Below are 11,598 nucleotides of genomic sequence, written 5' to 3'. Positions count from 1 at the left end.
GGTTTTCTCACTCAGGATAGTTTCTTCTAGTTCCATCCATTGGCCTGTGAATTTCAAGATTCCATTTATTTTTCTGCTGAATAGCACTCCATTGTGTAAATGTACACATTTTCTTTATCCATTCTTTAGTGGAGGGGCATCTAGGTTGCTTCCAGGTTCTGGCTATTACAAATCATTTTGCTACGAACATAGTTGGGCAGATGTCCTTGTTGTATGAATGTGCGTCCTTTGGTATATGCTTAAGAGTGGAATTGCTGGATCCTGAGATAGACTGATTCCCAATTTCCTGAGGAACTGCCATACTGATTTCCAAAGTTAAAAATAAGTAAATCTTGGGGCTGGAGAGATGGCTCAGTGGTTGAGAACATTGGCTATTATTCCAGAGGACCCAGGTTCAATTCCCAGCAACCACATGACAGCTCACTAATGTCTGTAACTTCAGTTCCAGGGAATCTGGCACCCCCACAAGACATACATATAGGCAAAATACCAATGCACATAAAATAAAAATAAATAAAAATTTTAAAGTAAAGTGGAAGGGACCACTGAGATATTACAAGTCCTTGCCAGGAAAGCCTGACAACTTGAGCTGAATCCCCGGGACTCACACAAAGGTGGAAGAAAAAAACCTGCTTAACAAAGTCGATCTCTGGCCTCCACACTCGTGCCTGTACACACATACCATATGCATACACACTCAGTAATAAATAGATTTTTAGTTAAAAAATAAGGTGGAGAGCCAGGCGTTGCTGGCGCACGCCTTTAGTCCCAGCACTCAGGAGGCAGACGCAGGCTGATCTATGTGAGTTTGAGACCAGCCTGGTCTACAAGACCTAGTTCCAGAACAGCCTCCAAAGCCACAGAGAAACCCTATCTCAAAAAACCCAAAAAAAAAAAAAAAAAAAAAGTGGAGAGCATTGAAGAATATGCCTGAACATTGACTCCTGATCTCCACATGCATGCACCCATGCACAAGCTCGTGTGCCCGCGCGCGCGCGTGCGTGCGCGCACACACACACACACACACACACACACACACACACACACACACACACTCACACAGGAACACACAGATTAAAAGATAGCAGGTTCAGACCAGGACATTAAGAAAGGGGCAACCCCTGTTCACAGGTGGGAATATAAATGAGCAATAAAGATTAAGGAAAACAAAATGGAAGCTCCTCAAGAATTACAAGTAGACCTAATATATGATCCAGTAACCTTAAGGAAATGAAATCAATGTGTTAAAGAGGCATCTTCAAGGACTTCTTAGAAGTCCTCTTGTACATGGACAGTGGTTAGAGTTCTAATGTAAGAAGGTTTCCAAATACTTTCACCACCAGTAAATGACCGCTTGAGGAGATACATAGCTCTAACTTGGCTTGGAGATGACATAATGTACACATGTATCAGAACATCACATAGCGCCTGTAAATATGCAAAGCTTTTATGTTTTTCTGCACAGGTTAACAAGTTGTTGGGAGCCAAAGATCTCAGGGCTTGGCATGAGATCTAGTCCATTCTTGGCCAGTCACATAGTTGTATATTAACCTTTACATAGCAGCTCCTTAGAACCTCAGCTCAAGAAAAAAACAATTTGACCCAGTCCTCCACCCACAGGCTCGGTCACCTAGGTTCCTGGACCTCTTACTCATGAACTCTTTACCCTGCCAAACATCCTCTCTTTAAGGCTTCCTAATATCTTGCCTACACTAACACCTAGTGCATAAACAATCCATTCTACCCCTCCCCATATCCTGCTCTATTGACTATATAAGCTAGCCTGAGAAAAATAAAGTTTGCCACTTGATCAGAATCCTGTCTTGTGGTCGTTCTTTCTGGGTCTCTTGTCCCCATTCCCTATCCCTGACTCTCTTGCCGCAGGTTGACGTTCTGCAGGTTGGGACACAAGTAAATTACATTTAATTATTTTTAAGGAGGAAAGCAGCAGGGCTGGAGAGATAGCTCAGTCAATAAATTGTTCTCCATGCAGCATGAGGACAGGAATTTGACCCCCAGGTACCACTTTCAAAGCTGGGATGAGAGCATATGACTGTAATCTCAGCACTGGGGGAGGTGGAAACACAGGTCCTGAGGCTCACTGGCCAGCCAGTGGAGTAGAGCTGGTGAGCCTCGGGTGCAGCAGGAGAGACCCTGCCTCAAAACATAAGGTGGAGAGACAGTTAGGGAAGACAGTGTGTGCCAACCTCTGGCCTCTATGAACATACACACACACACACACACACACACACACACACACACACACATGAAGACAGTACAAGATAGAATAGACTAGCTTAATAACTGTTTAAATATAGCTATCACGGCTTATAGATGTTTTTCTCTTCAAAGGAATTTCCCAGTTGAAAAAAAAAAATGGAAGTGAACATCCTGGCAAACTGCAGGATTCATTAACAAAATGTTACTCACACTGTCTGGCAGCTCTTACATCAAACTTTAAGCTGACTTCCCATCTTCACTCCTTCTTGGCTCAGCACAGAAAACAAACATGAAAGCTGAATAGCAAGAGTGTCTTCAAGTCCTTACTCAAAACCTCTAGGGCTGAGTGTTAATGCTTGTGCTTTCTCTCTTCTTCTCATTGGCTCCTTTCCATGGGCTAATAACACTGGATGAGCAGGGTGGCATAGGACACATGACTCAGAATGCAGGGCCACTCTGGGAAGCAGAAGCCAGCTTCACCCTTGGCCTTTTCATGTGCACTCAGCCTGTCTATTCAGAGCTGCACGTAAGTGGCCACAGGGATGCATCACCTCCCACAGTCCCACAGTAAGCACAAAACTGGACCTTCCTCAGGCAGGCCTGATGGCAACCTTTCCAGTGAGGGCTAAGAATGGCAATGGCAGCACTCGAAGGGCTGGAAGAGTTCCCGGCCACACCCTCTGGCATCACCAGCTATAAAGCAATCATTTGCCAGTGCTTTCTGTGTTCTGTATTGGTAAGAGGCCGTAGTTGAGGAAAGATGATTAATTAGTGCTCGCAGACTCCCAGCACAATTGAACCCTCCTCATTACAAGGCATCACAGAGAAGCCCCGCCATATTTAAATGCTCAAGCACATCTGCACTCTCCTTTCCTGATAAGGATTAGAAAGAGGAGTCTGTAATTGCTTTCTGAGAAACAGAGGCAGGGCTGTGACCATTGTTTAAGAGGATACTGTTTCACAAGGCTTCTCTAAGAAATTCTCCAGAGTCATCACTGAACAATTAAAAGTCAAACTATTAAATTGTTAAATTAAATTAATTAGGGGGGTCAGCACACAAAGTAATGATTTCTATCATGGTGTATTCATACATATGTGTCATTATACTTTGCTGAACATTTAATGTCTGTGAAATGTTCAAATTGACATTGCACATCCCCTGTGATGTAGCACGAGAAAAGATGTAGTGACATTCCTGGGAAACTGTGTAACTGGAAGCAAATTGTAAGGAAACAATCAGATAAACTTAAATTGGGGGTGTTTTAACAAATAAGGCATCTATGCTTTTTAAAAACAGTCATGAAATATAAAGAAAGACCTAGAATTGGATACAGATCAAAGAGGAGTGAAGAAACATGACACCCAAATGCAATATGGGTTCCCAAAATGGAAAAACAAAAACAGTGGCTAAAAGAACAGACTTGGGTCATTGGCCAAGTTTGAATACGGATTGTATTGTATACTAATAACACCCTTGAATGGATGGAAAATTGTCTAGATTTGAAAGCTCACATATTGAAATATTTAATGTTCTTGGGAAATATTTCTGATAGTATTACGGTCTCCACAATTTACTGACAAATAATTCAACAAAAACATAAGTAAAATAAGGCCATGATAGGCTTCAGTGAGTAAGGCATTTGCCACCAAGACTAACAACCTGAGTTCAATCCCTGGGATCCACAAAGAGAAAGAAGAAAACTGACTCTGGCAAGTTTTCCTCTGCCTCTGACATGGGCCATGGCATGCTGTGTGTGTGTGTGTGTGTGTGTGTGTGTGTGTGTGTGTGTGGTGTGTGTTGTGTGTGTAATGTGATCTGAAAAAAAAATACTGAAAAGGTACTCTGCGGGCTGGAGTGATGGCTCAGAGGTTTAGAGTACTAGCTGTTCTTTCAGATGAACCAGGTTCCATTCCCATCACCTACATGGCAGCCCACAAGCATCAGTATTTTGGGTTCCGGGGGGATTTAACACCCTCTTCTGGTCTCCCTGGACACCAAGCACAGGCATAGAATACACAAACATACTTGCAGGCAGAACACCCATATACATATTTTAAAAGGTGTTCTCCAACAAAATACAATAATTCCTGATTGTTCTGGAAATTTTGAGGGAGAGAACCAAGTCTTGAAAATGCCATAAGAGATACAAAATAGTTTTGCAACAAGTCACCCTCTCTCTGCATTAGTTATGGTTCTCTAAGGAAGAGAACTGATAGAATGAGTGTGTGTGTGTGTGTGTGTGTGTGTGTGTGTGTGTGTGTGTGTGTGTGTTAAAAAACAGATTAATCCAAGTGGCTTTCAGGCCGTGGTCCAAGCAGCCCGACACTTGCTGCCTCCTGAAAGAAAAGCCAAGGATCCAGTAGCTGTTCCGTCCATAAGACTGCATGTCTCAGCAGTACCCATCTGGTGCTGGAGTCCCAGAGAAGTCCTAGAGAGCAGCAAGTCTTCAGTCCACATTGGAATCCTGATGAAGAAGTTTCTTAAACCAGCGAAGAAATGACCAGGAACAGAACAAATGAACTTGCCAGTCTGTTTGAAGCCAACAGGCAAAGTGCAAAAGCTTCCTCCTTCCATGTCCTTTTTTAACAGGGGCTATCACCAGAAGATATGGCCCAGACTCAGGGAGGATCTTTTGATCTCAAATGATCTGGATTTACAGTGGGTCCCCCAGTTCAAATGATCCAATCTCTCCCTCCCAAAAAATCCCTCAGTGGTGTGCCCAGCTGCTTGGGTTTTAGTTAATTCCATATGTGATTTAGTTGACAACCAAGGCTTGCCATCACACACTGTAAGGATTTCCAGTAGGTCACATGACATAGGAATCTTTCTGAGCACTGCTTTCTAACTCGTATGTCAAAACCCAGACCTTACCACACACATGGGGCTTCAGGTAGTGGCTAATGTTAGGATGTTCTGACTGGCTCCGCTTGGAGTCATGGCAGACCTCACTTTCCCTCCTGCCATGGGCTTGCAATTTCTCCACCCCTATTTCTGTCTCCCTCTGTGCTGAAAATACAGCCTGGCCTGTGCCTTTATAATAGCATAAGAAAATTCAAGACAGTTGTTCAACAACTGTTCATCGGATCCACCTATGTCACAGATTGTGCTTTTAAATATTCACATTGGAACTGGTCATGGACCTCAACTGGTAGAATGCTTGCCTGGCTTGCACAAAGCCCTGGGTTCAATCCACAGCATCATCTGAATCAGGTATGGTGGACTCTGCCTGTAATCCCAGCACTCAGCACTGAAATGAGGACAAGTTTTCTGTTAAATCTTTACTTTTTTACCTATATCACTTAGATCATACTTATCTAAGGAGTGGGCAGACATTACCATTCATTCTCTTTCTGAGTTTTTCATGGACAACTTGGGTTGTCTTTTTAAACCAGAAGCACAGTTTTGCACCCCACCCCAAAATTTAAAATGTCTATTTTATACAGGCCCACACCAAACACTTCAGAATATAACTTACACATTAAAAAGTACAATACAGAATGCGAAGATCTTGAAATTCATACTGCATAAGTAATGGTTGTAAAAAGCCAATGGTATTTTAAAGATATTTTAAAGATTTAGTATTTATCATTGTAACACAGTTTTTATGTTTTATGTTATGTGAAGCTATGAGCTCACTTCTGAATCGATGCTACTTTATTGCTTGCTGTTATATTTATGGAATGTTACTGTGAGCAAAGCTGAACAGACCAAGTCTATTCCCAACATGACCTATAAATAATGTAAGTAAATAAACTAAGCAAATCTTCATGAAGCAATGCATTATTTACTATTTCTTGTTGCTGAAATATGAGTTTAAATTTTGGTTATGTATTAATGTAAGATCTTAGCTTTTTCTAGGCCTCCACAAGGCCTTCTTAACTCAGGAGCTAAAAGTCATATTCTCTCCAAAAGCAGGAGCCAGAGTCAGAATATGAAAGCAGCCATTTTCATCATAGGCCCATGATCTGTGATTATCCCAAGGATGTCTACATTAGTACCATAGCGTAACTAACTCAAGTGAGTACCCTACATATATAGTTTGGACAGCTGGGGTCTGCAAGACCAAGTCACCAGTTGTCATGGTTAAAAGTGTACAAGGAGTGGCCTTGTGGTTGATCTACATTGTCAACACAACTGGCTTTGGAGTCCCCAAGGAGATATCTCTGGGTGTGTCCCTGAAAGTGTTTCTAGACTGGTCCCACCCTGAAGGTAGGTGATGTCATTCTGACTTGGCTATCAGTCTGAGTGAAAGGGGACCAAGGAGGAAGCTGGCTGAACACCAGCATCGGTGTCCCTCTCCTTCCCAACTGTGGACACAAGTGACCAGTTGCTTATATACTCCTCCTAACCATGGTCTGGAGCCATTCCTGCTGCCATGCCCTCTCTTATGAACAGCCCTCTGAATACAGGAGCTGAAACAAACCCTTCCTTAAGTTGCTCCTTGTCAGATATGTGGCCATAGCACCGAGAAAAGTAATTAATATGCCAGGGTTTGGTATACCTCACTAATCAAAACAACTTTAATTTCCCTATATTATGATCCAAATGGGAGCCACTTAAATTTTTTCAAGCAATAAAGTATGATGACTTCTTCTTCCAAAATATTAACTCTCCCCATGACACTATGCCCTGTTCACATTCAAATGTCAAGCAAACAAGACAGGTGAGGGGCTCTCTACAGAGGTGGCTGTGATGGCAAAGTCAAGAGTTAAACAGCCAAAACCCAAACACACAAACAAGATAATTTTTGCAGTAACATAGAAAGTAAGTATGCTAGAAAATTATGGTGTCTCTTTAGAAAGGAAGACTAGAAGGAAGTAATGTTCAAAGTGGAGCATCCTAAATACGAACCTTATGTAAGAGAATTCACTCTTTTTTTAGTCCTCTCTCTTTTAGTTTGTTTGATACTAGCTGAAGTTCACTGATAGACAAGGTTGTGGTTCGAATGTGTCCCCCAAAACTGGCATTTGGAAACTTAGTTCCCAATGTTTTGAGAGACTGGGCCTTGTAAAGGGTGATTAGGTGGTGAGAGCAAGTGCTGCCCTCACATTATGAGAGTCACTGATGTCACTGTGTCACTGATGTCATTGTGAGGGTGGGCTAGCGAATCTCCAGAGTAGTTTGTCACAAAAGCAGCCTCTTCTTGCTTTCACTCCCTCCACCTTTCACACCTTGCTACAGGTCGATGCAGGACAAACTCAGGCTCCAGAGTCATGCTCCTGGGCTCACTGTATTGAGTCTCTGTTCTTTGTAAGTTATCCAATCTTGAATAATGTCACATAAAAACACAAAACAGGGGCTGGAGAGATGGCTCAGCAGTTAAGAGCACCCACTGCTCTTCCAGAGGTCCTGAGTTCAATTCCCAGCAACCACATGGTGGCTCACAACCATCTGTTATAAGATCTGGTGCCCTCTTCTGGTGTGCAGATATACATGGAAGCAGAATGTTATATATAAATAAACAAATAAAATTTAAAAAAAAACACAAAACAAGATTAAGGTGCACAGGGAAAATGAGTACAAGCCTAGAAAGAAAACATCCCAGGCTGTCATCTTCTCAGAGAATGGTAAGGATGCTAATAGGCAAGTATCAAAGGGTGGGTGCCATTCCTCAGAGAGCCGAGATACAAAACTACACCTACCACAAAATTCAAAGGCAAGAGATGGATGCATCCAGGAGGCTTGAACCAAGGTAGTAGCAAAAAGAAAAAAAAAAGTGTATATGATTGTGTGTGTGTGTGTGTGTGTGTGTGTGTGTGTGTGTGTGTGTGTATTTGTATATGCACTTAGAAGCCAGAGGTGTCTTCCTCAGTCTCTCTCTACATTGTTTTTTGAGACTGGCCTGGGATGACTGATTCAGTTAGACTGCAGGCCAAGTGAACCTCATTCTATCTGTTCTGCCTCCCCAGTGATTACAAATGCACACAATGATGACAGGCTTTTTTGTGCATGTGAGTTCCTAGAGATTGAAATTCATGTCCCAGCGGGCATTGGTGGTGCAAGCCTTTAATCCCAGCACTCGGGAGGCAGAGGCAGGCGGATCTCTGTGAGTTCGAGGCCAGCCTGGTCTCCAGAGAGAGTGCCAGGATAGGCTCCAAAGCTACACAGAGAAACCCTGTCTCGGAAAAAAAAAGAAAGAAAGAAAGAAAGAAAGAAAGAAAGAAAGAAAGAAAGAAAGAAAGAAAGAAAGTAAGAAAGAAAGAAAGAAAGAAATTCAGGTCCCATGGCAAACATGTTACCAGTTGAGTCATCTCCCCAGCCCCAACTATGGGCATCTTTTATGGATTCAGAGGAACTTAGGGAAGAACTAGAGAGATACCACTGAGCCAAAGATGTTCTGGCTCAAGCAGGCACATGGCACCTCCTGTGCCTTCCTGCTAGTGAGGACCCTGCTGGGCTCCTGTTCCCAGACAGCATGAAGCTGTGACCTCATACAGCTTCAAAAGGCCAGAGGGCTTGCTTGTCTGGAAAGGTTGTCCACATCTCCAAGCCATGCCTAAAAGTTCTAGCTCTGCCATTCATGAATCTCACCCCTGAATTCTCTGAACTCAAAGGACCAGAAAAGAACACAGACGTTTCTGAATTCAATGTCCAGACTCTAAAGAGAATAAAGGAACAAACTATTCAGGACAGAGATTGAATGTTTAGTTAAATGACCAGGCCCTAAGCGCATTTGTGAAGACAGGGAGGGTTGACTTCTGTTGCAATTATAGCACCTTTCACTGTGTGAGGTTAATGGGCCTTATTTTCCTAATGCCTAACATTTATTTCATGCTGTCTGCACCTGCTCTCTCTATGAGACGGCTGCTCAGTAAAATATCAGGGATAAAAGACCGTAATAGGCGAATCCACTCTAAGTAGTCAAGAATTCACAACAGTTTAACAGTAATCAATCAAAACCCTTATTAAATATCTCTTCAGAGGGTGGAAATGGGGTGGGAGAGGAAAAATGGGAGCCAGGTAAAGAGTTAAGGAGAACCCAAGATCTTTATTGTTTTATAGAACTTATTTGTTTGTTTGAGATAGGGTCTTGCTATGTAGCTCTGGCTGGCATGGTACTCACCATACAGCCCAGGCTGTCCTCAAAACAAATTCAATCCTTCTTTCTCTGCCTCCAGGGTGCCAAGATCACAAACCCAAGTCACCACATCCAGCCTTATTTAACTTCTGTTTACACATAGGACAGGCATGCCTATCCTGCTTGCAGGTTAAAGAGATTTTCCTGACAGTGCTCAGCACCTGGGAGAAATTGAGGACCATCAGCCACATCCTCATATTCCTTCCTGCTATCCTTGTCTCCAGGGGCAACCTGACTCCACTGATAGGCTTTACCTGTAGTGAGCCTTATGTAAATGGATTTAAGGATTCATAGAGTGTACTCTTGGACCAGGCTTCTATTGCCTAACATTGTGTTGTGTGGTTTGTTATCTGGTGACATTCAGTTAGTTATTCATTCTCGTTACTTTATAGGATAAGGAGTCATCTTGTAAATGTCAATATTTGACCCTCAGGACTGATTTCCAAGCATACTTAAGCAGGGAAAATCTAAACTCATCCCTAGAGTAAAATTAACTCCCTTGACTGAAATCATTTTTACTTTGTTCATTGAGCACCAAGCTCATAATGCATTCTCTCAGACTCTTATTTAATTTAAAATTTACATCTGAGCTACTCTTAACATCAGGATGCAGACAGATAAGTTCAAGTCACAACCCTTTTCCTCTGCCAAAGGAATAAAGCCAATCTGTTCTCTGGCTCCAATTTTATTTCTTCTATTACAAGTGACTATGCTTGAAGACACATCAACAACACAGTGACCCATTCTCCAGGGGCCTCAGCCAGCTCAGCCATTCAATTGTTGGCATTTTGTTCACAGGTTAAAAGCAACAGAGAGGGATTGTGATCACTATCTAGACAATTCTAAGCCATGCAAATATATACAAACAAAGACATGGGCTCCTCTCATATTCCTGCATGTGCTCATCCATTCTCCCAGCTTGCCTCTCCTGTAGCACCTGCCCTTCATCAGACACCTAGAAAGAAGAGAGATGTTACACCAAATGGCTCCTGCTCTCGCTGGAGTGAAAGTCATCCTGAATGTTGCTTGAATGGCAGTAACATGTAAGATGAGACAAGTGGAACTTGAGATCAGTTTGACATCAGGCATCATGCCAGATCTGCCAAAATGGCCATGGGCAGCTGAGGCAGATTTCTATTTACCCAGTGGCTTGGAAACCAGAGAGGTTTAAACAGTGGAATGTTCTTAGGACCTTATGATACTTGTAGCTTATTGCAACAGCCTATAAAACTCTCAATGGTTTTCCAAACTAGTGAGGGAAATGCTGGATCCTGTGCCTGCATCGAGAGTCTGGGTGAGAAGACCATCAAGTTCTAAGTCAAAAGATGTGAAAGCCGGAGCCTGGCATTAGGAGCTACAAGGCCAGTGTCTATCAGGAACATCTTGGGCAATAGCTTACTTGACAGCCACAGACCTCTGTAATCTAAGCTTTGGAAACTCTTCTCATTGTCTGATGTATTTTTTTAAATTGATTCTTTGGGATTTTCACATCATACACGCCAATCCCACTCATTTCTCAGTCCTTCCACGTCCGCACTCCATCCTTGTGGTCTCCCTCCCCAAAAGAAAATAAAAATAAATGATTAAGAAACAAAACAAAACAAACAAACAAACAAAAAAATCCACTTTGCTCCTCTGTCTTTTCTGCCTCTCTGTCAAGTGTTCATTTGTCATAGTGGCCTTGGGAGCTGTGGTGTGTCACGCAATATACCCTTTGGCTCAAACAGCTTTGTAAGGAGTTAATTGGTCTAGATAATATAAAGCCGGAGTCAGATACAGAGGGAAATGCTGAGAGATCAGAGAGAAGGAGCAAGCCACAGCACACCTTACCTCCTAAGCAGCTGGAGAGGTGGCTCAGAGGTTAAGAACACTGGCTGTTCTTCCAGAGGTCCTGAGTTCAATTCCCAGCAACCACATGGTGGCTCACAACTATCTGGTGCCCTCTTCTGGTGTTCAGACACAGCTTTACTTGCAAATGTTCATTGCAGTAAGCTGTTGGTCTGGTTCAAGGCCTCTAGCTTCTGGTATACATTCAATACTCAACCCTCACTTAAGCCCCTCTAGGAGATCCTGTCGTCCTGTTGTTGACCTTAGTCAATGACCTTAGTCGTGGAACTCCTGCGGCTATGTTTGCAGGGCCAGAACCTCCACTCACTCCAGCAGCTCATACAGCTCATAGATGGGATAGATGTTAGGATAGGCCAATTGAAAGCCCTGGATGTGTGTCTGGGTGGTAGCTAAGCTGGTCAGCCCCATCCTCCACTGGGACCACCCCCCTCAGACAAGCATCAGGGCCAGC

This window comes from Cricetulus griseus (genome assembly GCF_003668045.3).
Source record: "Cricetulus griseus strain 17A/GY chromosome 1 unlocalized genomic scaffold, alternate assembly CriGri-PICRH-1.0 chr1_1, whole genome shotgun sequence".
NCBI classification, from domain to species: domain Eukaryota; kingdom Metazoa; phylum Chordata; class Mammalia; order Rodentia; family Cricetidae; genus Cricetulus; species Cricetulus griseus.
Note: the sequence above shows the minus strand (reverse complement) of the source record.